Source organism: Zootermopsis nevadensis, unplaced genomic scaffold, assembly GCF_977971745.1.
Source record: "Zootermopsis nevadensis isolate Lab colony 2312 unplaced genomic scaffold, Znev_1.0 Znev_ptg000061l, whole genome shotgun sequence".
Taxonomy (NCBI): domain Eukaryota; kingdom Metazoa; phylum Arthropoda; class Insecta; order Blattodea; family Termopsidae; genus Zootermopsis; species Zootermopsis nevadensis.
The window spans coordinates 22438769-22451712 of NW_028259192.1; the positions used below are offsets into that span (position 1 = coordinate 22438769).

Consider the following 12944-nt stretch of genomic DNA (forward strand, 5'->3'; position numbering starts at 1 on the left):
AATTGCTCAAAAGCGATTATTACTGCCAAATTCAGACGACAGTAACAGCGCGTTTTCTGATATCAGGTAAAATATTTTTTCAACACAGAAGGTAACAAAATATGGCAATGCGAACCGCACATGAAATAGAGAGAGTCCTTGAGAATCCTACAGTCGCTCAAGTAGTTATGAAATTCCCGGCCATTTATAGAACCCGAAGGTTCATCACAGGATTCGCAAAAGCCCGCGGCTAAACCCTGTCCTGATCCAGATAAATAAAGTTAACACACTCCCACTGTTTTCTTGCCAAAATTTTGTATGCATTTCGTGTTCCATGTCTCGCCTTGCCTTGTAATATCTGGTGAACAGTACATATTTTAAGTTCTTGATAACATCTTTAATAAGACGAAACGTGGTAAAAGTTATAGCCTTCAAGTGTCACTTCGATGAAATCAGTTCGCTGGCCAGTGTAGGAGGATGACGAAGCAAATCTGTTTCAAGATGTCTACGTTTTATCAGTCCCCAGCGATAATGGCGATGAGCCTCTCGAATAATCGCATCATCAATCTTGCGCTGTTGCTGTTAATCGCGTCAGACAAGCTTCCGAGACGCCTGACTGACTCACGAGCTTACTGCAACGTGATGTACAACTTTTTTTCCTATTGTTAAGGGAACTTTATTATACGAGGGTCGCTCATTAAGTAATGCCCCACATTTTTTTTCTCAGCCAATAATGAAGATAGAAAAGTGCACTTTTACATGCTTGAGATTTGATGTTTCCCGCGTTCGTGTACGGAGTTTCAAATGATTCCAACCGATAGCGGAGCTGTAGTGAACTGTTAAAATGGCGTCTGTGAACGACTCTCGTTACAAGCAACGAGCTGTAATTGAATTCTTTGTTGCTGAAAAAGAAACGGTGGTGAACATTCATAAACGTTTGTGTGCTGTGTATGGAAGCTGTGCAGTCGATAGGAGCACCGTTGGTCGCTGGGCTAAGAGAGTTAAAGCTTCAGGAAGTGAAGAAACCGAGCTCCGTGATCTGCCGCGCTCTGGGCGTCCTGTCACAGCCACCACTCCAGACATGTTGAACCGCGCGGATGCCATTATTCGTGAGGATCGGCGCATCACAACTCGACAATTGGCCCAACAGCTTTCAGTCAGTAATGGAAGTGTAATTGCAATTATCCGGGCTCTTGCATATTCGAAGGTGTGCGCAAGATGGGTTCCACGAAGTCTCACAGCAGACCACAGGATTCAAAGGAAAACGATTTCTTCTGAATTGTTGGAGCGTTTTGATGCTGAGGGAGAGATCTTTCTGTCCCGGATCATTACAGGTGACGAAACCTGGATACACCACTTTGAGCCGGAGACAAAAAGGCAGTCGATGGAGTGGCATCATCCTCAATCACAGAGAAAGAAGAAATTCAAGTCAACTCCCTCCGCCGGAAAAGTCATGATGACTGTCTTTTGGGACAGTGATGGGGTCATTCTTGTGGATGTGATGCCAAGAGGTGCGACCATCAATTCAGACGCGTACATTATGACCCTGGAAACCCTCAAGAAGCGTTTTCGACGAGTTCGGCCTCACAAGCTTCCAGCAGAAATTTTGCTCCTGCATGACAATGCACGCCCTTACACAAGTCCGAGAACCCGGGAAGAAATCACCAAATTTGGTTGAACGGTGCTGCCCCATCCACCCTCCGACTCCATCTCTTTGGGCCACTTAAAGATGCTATCCGCGGAACAAGGTTTGAAGATGACGAGAGCGTTATTCAAGCAGTGAGGACATGGCTACGTGCACAGGACAAGAGCTGGTACCGGCAAGGCATGCATGCACTTGTTCCACGCTGGCGTAAAACCGTACAAGTTGATGGGGACTATGTGGAAAAATAGTATGTGTAAAGGAAACATTGATTTATATTGTCACTAAATTTGAGCCATCTTGAATAAATATGTTCTGAGGAAAAAAATGTGGGGCATTACTTAATGAGCGACCCTCGTATTTCAAATACACAACCCAGGGCTGATAATTCTGTTTTCGTTTACAAAATTAAAATTAACATCCCAAGTAGCGGAATAATCCACCCAGACAGGTTAAATTTCAGTTACAAGACTGCGTTCAATTGTTACGTAAGAGGAAACAGCCCGTCTCCATGACAACGACCAGTACTGCTGCTGATTGTTGTGAGAATCATACGTGAACCCACAATATTTTATGTGGGCTGTTCTAACAGTTACCACAAGCTCGTAGCAAGAAAGTCCAAGTGAGCGCAAACCCGCTGCCACACGACCACGAAGCCACACGAAATAAATGAACACACTTATCGCTGACGTCACAGAACAATTGAAGGCGACCTTGACGCGATAAGGTGCGAATGCCGCTGGGAAACCGGCGACGTGTGCACTCCGGGAACACGCGGAACAAAATAACGCTGACTAGTTCCCCTTATAATCTATTTTAATATTATCCCACGATCCCTGTTTAACGTTCGTAACATTCTGGTTCAGTTGAAGACAGGTTATATTGTCACAATCTTATCTTACTGATCACCAAGAAGAGTTCATCCGTAGGTGGACGTTTAGATATATCAGTTCAAAGGTATCATATAAGCATATAAAGTATATAATATACATACAGAACTTCAGTAGACAATCACAGATGCTGGGAAACTATTACGTGAATCATAACCCAAATTTCTCGGGGTTTTCTGGAATTTACGTGAACGAATCAGCGGGGTCGCTCGTGTCTCGTTCTTAACCTGCGTGACGTTCAGACACGGGCAACGACGTAACCCCCTTCAGAGTTTAGAAACCGTACTCCAGCGTTCATCTCCGATACAACAAAATCTCCTAATTTGGAGGGATTATCACGATTGAGTTCGTGTCATGTGACCTTCGTGTATTATGACCCACTACTTCAGAACCTAAGGCGGTGTGTCGACACCAATTCGAAAGATAACACAGCCATAACAGGAAAAAATTGAAGTTATGAAACACGAGAAATTACGCAAATTCCGGTTACCATGGTAATAAACTGTTAGAGCGTTAACACGTCACGAAAAAGTCAACAGTGTCTTGTTTTCTCTTTACTCTTATTTGTTGAAGATATTTAAATGTGAATACGTGGATTGCAGTCAGTATTTTATCACGGAATGTGGATTAATTTACTAAGATCCGTAAGATTTGTCACTTTAAAAACAGACACCCAGAAGATGTTCAAACAGCACGACCCAAGTGGAAACTTGATATTCACGTCGGCCCATTACGATGGGAAAATAGTCTCTTGGCCGGAAACTGCTTGAGTTCACGTCTCCATGTGACCGAACTAAATTCTTATGTATCTTCTGTTCATCACTTCGATACTTTTATTTATTTAGTGTTCTGTCTGACGACAGGTCCATATGAACAGGATCCTTCCATCCTTTTCTCGGACTGGGACCTGTTCATATACGTTCTTGGCAGATGATCCAGAAGTGGTTTGCCATTGCCTTCTTCTGTGTGTGAATGAAGTAATTGTTGGGATGCCACGGAGGAAAACTCCGTGTTGCCTAGACCACGGCCTTGCCCAACGCAAGTTATAAATTCGGGCACCGCCGGGAATCGAACCCGAGACCCCAGCGTTCTAACCGCTAGACCACCGTCTAACGTACTCGAGAAATGTTTTCCTTCATCTTCGCAATGTGCACAAGGCAAGTTCTTCGCTTGTATAGAGGTCATAATTATTTCTTGGGTATAAAACTGCACCATCAGTGATGCGTAGAATCGATTATGGCAGACAACCTCTCCGGACGTGACCTTAATTAGTAAAGCAAAGCTCATAACTGTCTATAGAGACTATACCGAGGTCGTAGCTCACAACATTCGTGTCACTCGAAGAGTCCCAGGTTCGAATATCACCCAGGAGATGGGACATTGCGAGTGATGTGTTCCGTGTCTTTCCTCAGTCCCCGCAAACTTCATAACTTCCATCTGAGCGTAACATTAACGATTAGTAACCCAGTAATAATCAGTGAATTAATCGTGGGAGTATTTCGACGAGTCTCCGCATCTGGGGGGGGGGGGGGGGGGGCAGTTTGTGCACATGTGTCGCTGATGCACGGCGCCCCGCGGCTGCAAGTAACGTTACATGCTCACAATGGCCTACATCCCGTCTCCATGGAAACACGACGATGTCGAAGTAGTTCAAGTAATGTCGTCGTCGTCGTGTCCAAGTCGTGAATTAATGCATTTTTCTGACATCCAGCCACTCATTTCTAAAGAGTCAAATTAAGTAATTACCGGTACCTTTGAGACGCTTGAATCGCTCTAGGGGGATTGCTGAATGTCTGCGATGTTTTGTGTTATTTTGTCCTCTGAAAGTACGGGCCTTGGGTTGGGCCGATCCGTCCACAGGAATCTATCAAATGCACAAAAGATTCAGACCTTCAGAACAGTGAATTCGAATAAGTCGAAGAGGTCATTGTGATATTTGAAGGTAGCTAAACTATCTGGTATGGTGGTTGCTAGTTCCATCAGTTTTAATCCGCGTTATCAGACCCTATCCTAAGCCAGTTCAACTCACTCCATCACCACCTGCCCCCCCCCCCCCCAAACCCCTTCGTTTTAGCTTCTTTATCCAATTCATAAATTATCTATTTCTTTTAAATTCTCAAGCAAAAAATTTCTATGTATTTCGTGTTTAATTTATGGATTTAACAGCGCTTCACGAAATGCAATTTTTACTGTAAAAAAATGAGCACTTTTTCCGGGAAAACAATCTTCAACCCATCTACAATGAAAGGCGTCTTACTGTGAGAAAAAAATCGATCAACTTTGAAAACCGAGTGGTAACTATATGTACCATATTCTTTAACAATCACTAACTCTGCAATTTGCCACACAGAGCATTTATGTATTTCTTGTAATTCTCAGAATAAACCGCGATTATTTACTTAAACAGCGTTAACCAGTTGATATTTGTAATGGTGAAGTGCGGTGTTTTCTTCGCGGTACGCACTGAATTCTTAAATGTTATTTAGTCGAGCTTCGGTATTAAAGGGCTATTTAAAACAGCGTTAACCAGTTGATATTTGTAATGGTGAAGTGCGGTGTTTTCTTCGCGGTACGCACTGAATTCTTAAATATTTAGACTAGGTTCGGGTTAAAAAGTTTCGAGCCAGTCCGGATGTGGCGTCACGCACAAATAATTCGCTCTACATTTCACGCTGTTTGATCCTACATTGCTCACGAACCGAACACCATTTTACGTACAAGTTATTCTGGTGGGACCCAACCCAAGGCACAAGCGGTTGTGGAAGAAGGTTCCTTTAGAAGGTCCACTGAACGAGTGCTCTTTCACATCTGGAAATCCATCGACCTACGCTGTCTGAGAGCAAGGTACTAAGAATAAATGTTTACTTCCGACAGATGACGCAACAGAACACCGGGGAAAAATACATTTGGGAGACATTTTTGTAGAAGGAACGACATTATTAAAAATTCATCTGAAAAAAAATAGTGTGTGAAGGTATGAACTGGATTCATCTGGCTCAGAATAGGGTCCAGTGTCCGTCTTAGATGCAGTTCCACAACAGCAGGGAATTTGTTGTCAGCTGCTACAGGAGAAGTAAGACCCTAGATGAGGGGCTTCATTTCTGACCCGACACTTGGACGGTGCCTTAGTACGTGGTTTTAAATTACGTTCCTCCGAGAAGTTGGTCGTACACGGTGTCTCAACTCGGACGTCCACAATCCATGTAAGATTTTTTCGATCCAAAGCTAGCCCGAGAATCCAGCATGCAGTTTGTTTAGGAAGGCTGGCCAAGTGGATCCAGTTAGCCGTAACGGTACACCTGACATGAGTGCAGAGTCGAAGAGAAGAACATGCAGCAGATAACATCGACCTTGAAGGACCTTAACTTGTTACTGCTTTGGGGTGACATCAGCTGTGTCTCTGCCCACACCGAAGTTCAAAAGGAACCAAAGTATTTTGGGGCGAACTAAACGTGGAATCAGCGTTAATGAACTTTCTAGCCCATCTACCTGCCTTTATACAAAAGAGCCCTCGAGAGGCTAAAGGTACCCCCAGCTGGTCCAAAATTCCATACATTTTATGGAAGTCAAATGTTCAATACCGTGTTCACAAGATCCCGTTACCGGTCCCTATCTTTAAGAAGATCCAGTACATACCCTACAATAATTTCCCTAAAATCCATTTCAAAATTATTCTTCCATCTACGTCTATGTCTTCCGAGTGATCTCTTTCCTTCAAGCTGTCAAACCTACGGCTACCGAAACAAACGGACGTATGCAGAGAAACTCCCGATGTGTGGTAGGGATTTTTCGGTGACTGAATTCTGAATAACAGCTAGATTTATTCTTGGGTTATTTAACGACAGTTTTCAGCTGCATATTTTAAGAAGTATGGTGGAAGAATTATGACGTAAATGAACTGGAAGTGATTATATGAATCAGCTGTTTCTTTTAAGGAACTGGATAAAACCACTTACAAATTTCAGAGTAATCGATCTGTTGTAAGGTACTCGAACCTGGGATTTTCCGAATAGGAAACAGGAATACAAACATCGATAAATGTCGATTTTTCATGCGATAAGCCGTTAATGAGAAAATCTATGAATTGCATTTGGAGTAGATAAAAAAATTAGTTTTATTTATCTTGTACTTTCGAAAGTGGACCATGTGGACAGGCAGATAGTAAAAGACTCCATCTTGTGTCAACTTTCTGCATATCGTAACAAATTCACAGGACTTAATTATATAAATACGACATTTTGAATTTAAATTTAATTGTTGTGATTATATGCTGGGGTTTCAGCCATCCCCCCCGCTCAGTGGTCCACGTCGTACAGCCTTCAGAAACTTTACTGTGTGGCCAGTGATTATTTTGAAGCGTCACTCTTCCCCACGGCCGATTGGACGTCAGGACACACAAATAAGGTTATGAATGCACTGACACATGAATGGGGACGGACATTTGAGCGAATGTGTGATGATCCAATTCGCCATGGTGATGACACAGAAACAAAAGAAGAGCTGGACCATGGTCAGATCACCCACTATCCTACATTCCCTCCCACCGCCTTCTGAAGAAGACAGATCTAATCGAAACCTGTCACTTCCACAATGTGTCACAACTTATGAGTGAAGAGAAACGCATTCAGTGTGAATCCAGCTTTCCTTCAGACTGTAAAACGTGTGGCGGTGGTGGTAATGTTGATCTCAGGGTTTTCTCGCCCTGAAGATGGAGGCAGTATGCTCCTTCGAATCGTTGGTATCTACCTGTAAGTCCACACGGCGTTACAAACCAGAATACCAAAACCAGCATGTTCACCGCCGTGATAACCTCTCGTCTTATTATCAGTGCAACAGTATCAGACGATAAAACTGGAAATTGCATGTGAATGTTGGTTTGGATGGTTTTCGTAATAAATATGTTGTTATTTTTTTTGGACAGTACTGTACGGTTTTTCCAGACATTAAACAGAATACAGACGTGTTTGTATTGCATTCTCTTCGAGGTTACTGTCTGAATGTATGCATACGCGTATGACTTCTGTACATGTTAATGAAACAAGTTTTTATTTGGTTTTTTGTTTTCTTTCGTAAATCGAGGTCAGAACAATACAAGCCTGATTTACGCTTCATAATTACGTTCCAGTATCTGCGTATAAAAACAGTGCTAAATCATGGAAAGTCTTACGTTACAGCCAACATTTCGAGGTTTATACACACACACACAAAACCAGTTTTCAATAAAATTAATTAATAATATTAATACGGTGTATACTCTGACTTAATCGTGGCATCTCTCGCTCCTTTAAATAGGCCTCGGTCGTAATCCCCTTTTCATATCGTTACTTAATCATTACATCATTCCATGCGACAGTATGTGACAATTGCAGTTCGATCAGCGTCGTATGAACTAAAGTAGCGGTTGGTAGTACTGTCACATATACTCAGGTTCATTGGTTTGTTTTGAAATAGTCTCTTTCTGCAGTTTTCATTACAGAAAGTAGGGCAGGCCTTCCACTAAGATCTAATTGCTATTAAACTGTGCAAGAAATGTCATTATAACCGACTCAGCAGAACATAATCCTTGAAAAGCGAATTCCTCGCCTTTTATGGAACCATAAGGTTCAGTATCGTGTTCGATAAAGCCCTCCACCGATCCCGATCCTGAAACCAGATCAACCTATACGCTAGCCTACCTTCAGTTTTTTTTGGATTAAAATATGTACTAGCGGTTAGAACGCTGGCCTTGTAATCCTGGGGTCTCGGGTTCGATTCCCGGCGGTGCCCGAATTTATAACTTGTGTTGGGCAAGGCCGTGGTCTAGGCAACACGGAGTTTTCCTCCGTGGCATCCCAACAATTACTCCATTCACACACAGAAGAAGGCAATGGCAAACCACTTCTGGATCATCTGCCAAGAACGTATATGAACAGGTCCCAGTCCGAGAAAAGGATGGAAGGATCCTGTTCATATGGACCTGTCGTCAGACAGAACACTAAATAATAATAAGATGAGGTGGTCTAGCGGTTAGAACGCTGGCCTTGTAATCCTGGGGTCTCGGGTTCGATTCCCGGCGGTGCCCGAATTTATAACTTGTGTTGGGCAAGGCCGTGGTCTAGGCAACACGGAGTTTTCCTCCGTGGCATCCCAACAATTACTCCATTCACACACAGAAGAAGGCAATGGCAAACCACTTCTGGATCATCTGCCAAGAACGTATATGAACAGGTCCCAGTCCGAGAAAAGGATGGAAGGATCCTGTTCATATGGACCTGTCGTCAGACAGAACACTAAATAATAATAAGATGAGGTGGTCTAGCGGTTAGAACGCTGGCCTTGTAATCCTGGGGTCTCGGGTTCCATTCCCGGCGGTGCCCGAATTTATAACTTGTGTTGGGCAAGGCCGTGGTCTAGGCAACACGGAGTTTTCCTCCGTGGCATCCCAACAATTACTCCATTCACACACAGAAGAAGGCAATGGCAAACCACTTCTGGATCATCTGCCAAGAACGTATATGAACAGGTCCCAGTCCGAGAAAAGGATGGAAGGATCCTGTTCATATGGACCTGTCGTCAGACAGAACACTAAATAATAATATAATAAATACAGTACCAGATCACGAATGCGAAGAGCGAATTCGTCATTATACAGGGTGTCCGAATAAAATAACATTTTAATAAACTAAGCCATTATGTAGACCAGCATTAGCACTCGGTGAATTACCGAATCTAGTGCGTTTAAAATGACTGTCGTTAGCTTCGTGGTACACTTGAGAGCGGTGAGCAACTAACTGACTGACAGAAGGCCACCAAAATAGTAGTTGTGTAGAAATTTTTTGTGGGGCACCCTGTATATATTTCTCTCCGTACTCATATTACTTCCTCACTCTTAGGTCTAATTGCTATTCGGACCTTAGTCATAAATTGGGCATTGCTAACACGCTCCGTGTAATCAGGTTCTTAACCAGGCTTCATTTTAATAATATCACCACGTCCACATTTCGGTCAGCGTTTTGAACGAACGCATTACTTGTTCTACCCACGCAATCTCTGTGCTTGGATGAAGTAAAGAAAGTGAGGTAATTGATTAATGATAAGAATTAATACATAATATAAGTTGATTAAACAGTATGTGCGTTAATAACAGTTAATATCGTCGACGTTCGCAGTTCGATCGCCATTTCACCTGTCTCTGGCAACGTGAAGGCTGCGGTTGGTCCAGATTGTGTGGGCAGGCGGAATTTACAGCCAAAGAGAAAACCGCTTCTGGCCGCACCAGGTGGTGTGGTCAGTGGAAACAGCTGACCAACGCCTATCACGCGCAGTTCTTGCTGTGGCATAGTGAAGAGCATATTTGAGAGACCTAGGCATAGATGGAGGATGTTTCTGAAATGAAATAGGTGAGAGGGTGTGAAGCGGATTCATCTGGCTTATTACAGGGAACATTGGTGGGTTTTGTGAACAAGGTAATGAACTTCCTAGCTTAATAAAACGCGGGAGCAACTATTAGCTTCTCAAGAAGGGATCTTCTTCCTGGAATTGGTTTGCGCTGTCGTTGTCCCCAGGGTCCAGACGAAGAAGTGTGTTCAGAAAGTCGCAATTGGTTTGCCGTGTCACAGATTAATTCTGGATAGGTTGGCTTGGCATGCAACCAATCTGGTGTCCGTGGTTACGGGTTTCAGAGGGCCTTGAACAGACACGCCATGACCGCGTGGCACACATTTTGTGGGGTTAATACAATCCGAACTCAACTGTGAATGAATTTTTGCAAAATTGAAAGTAGACCTCATGTCAGACATTGACAGGTAATTTCCAAGCAAGGGATACCTTTCCTTGTTCGATTCCTGTATGAGAGCCTTACATCCGTTCAGTCCCACTCGCCGACAGCAGGGCCGAAAAAAAATGAATTTCCGCCAGCGAACGCGATTTCTGAGCCAGCTCCATCCAACTGGCAGCCTCACAATCGACTATATCGATTAGTAAGATATGTCCCCACCCAAATACTCGTTTATGCTTTGAAGAAAAATAATAAATATATTTGGCCTGGTCTTCTGGGTTGTAACGCTGGGTGGACTTGTAAATAAATACTAACCTTTCGGAGGAACATACTGCCTCCGTCTTCAGAGCCGTCTTGACTATATTCTCGAAATGAATGATAGCATAATATTTAGTGAAAATTACAAATTATGATTCTCCACGTTACGTAATTTTATGTATATCCCATACCTTATTCTCAAACCGCTTATAGGTTATGTAACTACGTTTGATAATAATTTAAATTCAAGATACTCCGTTTTTATGTTCCAGGGAGTTCTTGTCTAAGACTTATATTTTTACGATGTCTGTCCAACTCATGGTTTGTGGATGTGAAACAGAGGCTTTCAGGTCTAAATCCCTTTCACAGAAGCCTTCCCCCCCTCCTCGGGCAGGCGCCATCACAAAAGAAACCTCCATCTGGACACACCTGTTTCAAAATAAAGCGCTAAGCATTTGTCGTGTGATGCGGGTTATATAACACAGTCACACAAAGAAATCGTTTGTCTGTCGGTTTCTTGGTTAAGCGCTCCTCTGCCCCCATGAAATGGCGTCACTAGACCTGTCTTTTCTTTGGTGCTGGACACTTTCCAGATACCACTCTGTCCACCATTACATCGCGTGAGGAATGTTCAACGACATAATCCCCGTTTGTACGATCATACAGACACGCACGGTAAACTGTCTTTTGTTTCTACGTTCGAAGTTACGCGGGGTTCGTGTAACCACGGCTAAGAAACCGGAATTTTGAAGCAGTAAAACTCGTTCGTAGCGTCCCACATGTTAAAAAGCATATTTAGTGTGCATGATTACGTATTTAACGAGTAAGTCTGCCCCTAAATTAGATAAGCCCTGAGGTAAAGCGGAAGGAAAATTTTCTATGCCCTCGCGAATGTCGTCACTCGCTTGTTTGCAGGTTACGTAACACCACGTAGACTGGTTTGACTACATGTCTGTCAGGAAACGTTCGAACAGTCCGTCTAAGGGATAACATTTACTTCGAAGTTTTATTATAGGTTACATATACCTTCAAGTCGCCACATTTTTATATTTAACGCAGGAAGTCTTAGAAAATTCTTAGGTATGTTTACAATCTGTCTGCTCGCCATTTCACTTTACTAGCTACTATTGGCCTTACTTTCTAGAGATATGTTCAACGCAAGTTGCATATGTATATCTTAGAGGGCTTCTTGCGAAACAAAATTTTAGGACCCTACTCCAAGTACCACTAATGACGATTTTTTTTAAGTGTTCTGTCTGACGACAGGTCCATAAGACAGGATCCTTCCATCCTTTTCTCGGACTGGGACCTGTTCATATACGTTCTTGGCAGATGATCCAGAAGTGGTTTGCCATTGCCTTCTTCTGTGTGTGAATGGAGTAATTGTTGGGATGCCACGGAGAAACCGGGGAAGCCCCCGGAGGAAAACTCCGTGTTGCCTAGACCACGGCCTTGCCCAACACAAGTTATAAATTCGGGCACCGCCTGGAATCGAACCCGAGACACCAGGATTACAAGGCCAGCGTTCTAACCGCTAGACGATTACGCATTACAAATTTATAAGGTTATTATGTTAGTATTTGTCGCAGTGAATTGGGCAACCTGATATCCAATGATATCAGTACGCCCACCAGACGAGGATGAAATTCCTCTCTTGCCTTCTTCAATTCCTGGTCCAGTCTCGATGCATTTAAGCAGATGGGAAACACTTCGCACTACATCGGTATTCCAGTGTTGCCAACCCACAAGTGCCTTTTTGTGACATTCTGTAGTGTTCCTTGAATTCGTTAAACGTTCGGTACATCTCTTGTACCACTCTTGTGTGCAAAGTGTGGCGTAACCATGGCAGCACGTAGCGACGGAACGTGGGAGGACGTCCCAAGGATCAGTTTGATGCCAAGAAATTAGCAATGCAGCCCGCACAAACCGACTTCAGTGTCGATTTTACTTTCAGCAAAAGTAGTTCTGCTTTTTACCGACACGCCTTTGTCACGTAAATCGTATCTTATGGTATCCCGGTTTAGGGATGTCTTTCGATATTGCCTGTAGACTGGATCCACAAGAATAATTGTGACTAGCCGACTGAGATCAGAAGCGTTGTACTCAAAATTGACTCTGAAAATAATTCAGGGAGACTATTTTAAATATTTGTGTATTAATATTTCGTCGCATGTTCTGTGTTATAACACTTGTCCTCACTAAGATAATTTATCGCTCTATCAGGATGTAATATTTGAGCCGGATCGCAAGGAGAACATTGGTGTATTACACAGCTGTAAAATATTAGACGGACCGCAAAGGAAACACTATATGAAGATATCCGTCTTCTGGGTTATTGCGCTGTGTAGTGTGGTCGATGTTACACCTTTCACTTCCCGGCCTATAAACCCAGCACCTCACACCCTATTGGCATATTCAT

The 12944-nt window shown here is 43.2% G+C and overlaps 1 protein-coding gene across 7 annotated transcripts in view; it reads left to right on the forward strand.

Annotated features, from left to right (window-relative positions):
• LOC110830321 (uncharacterized) overlaps nucleotides 1-12944 on the forward strand; it is a 67858-nt gene that overhangs the window by 28065 nt on the left and 26849 nt on the right. The window lies entirely within an intron of this gene.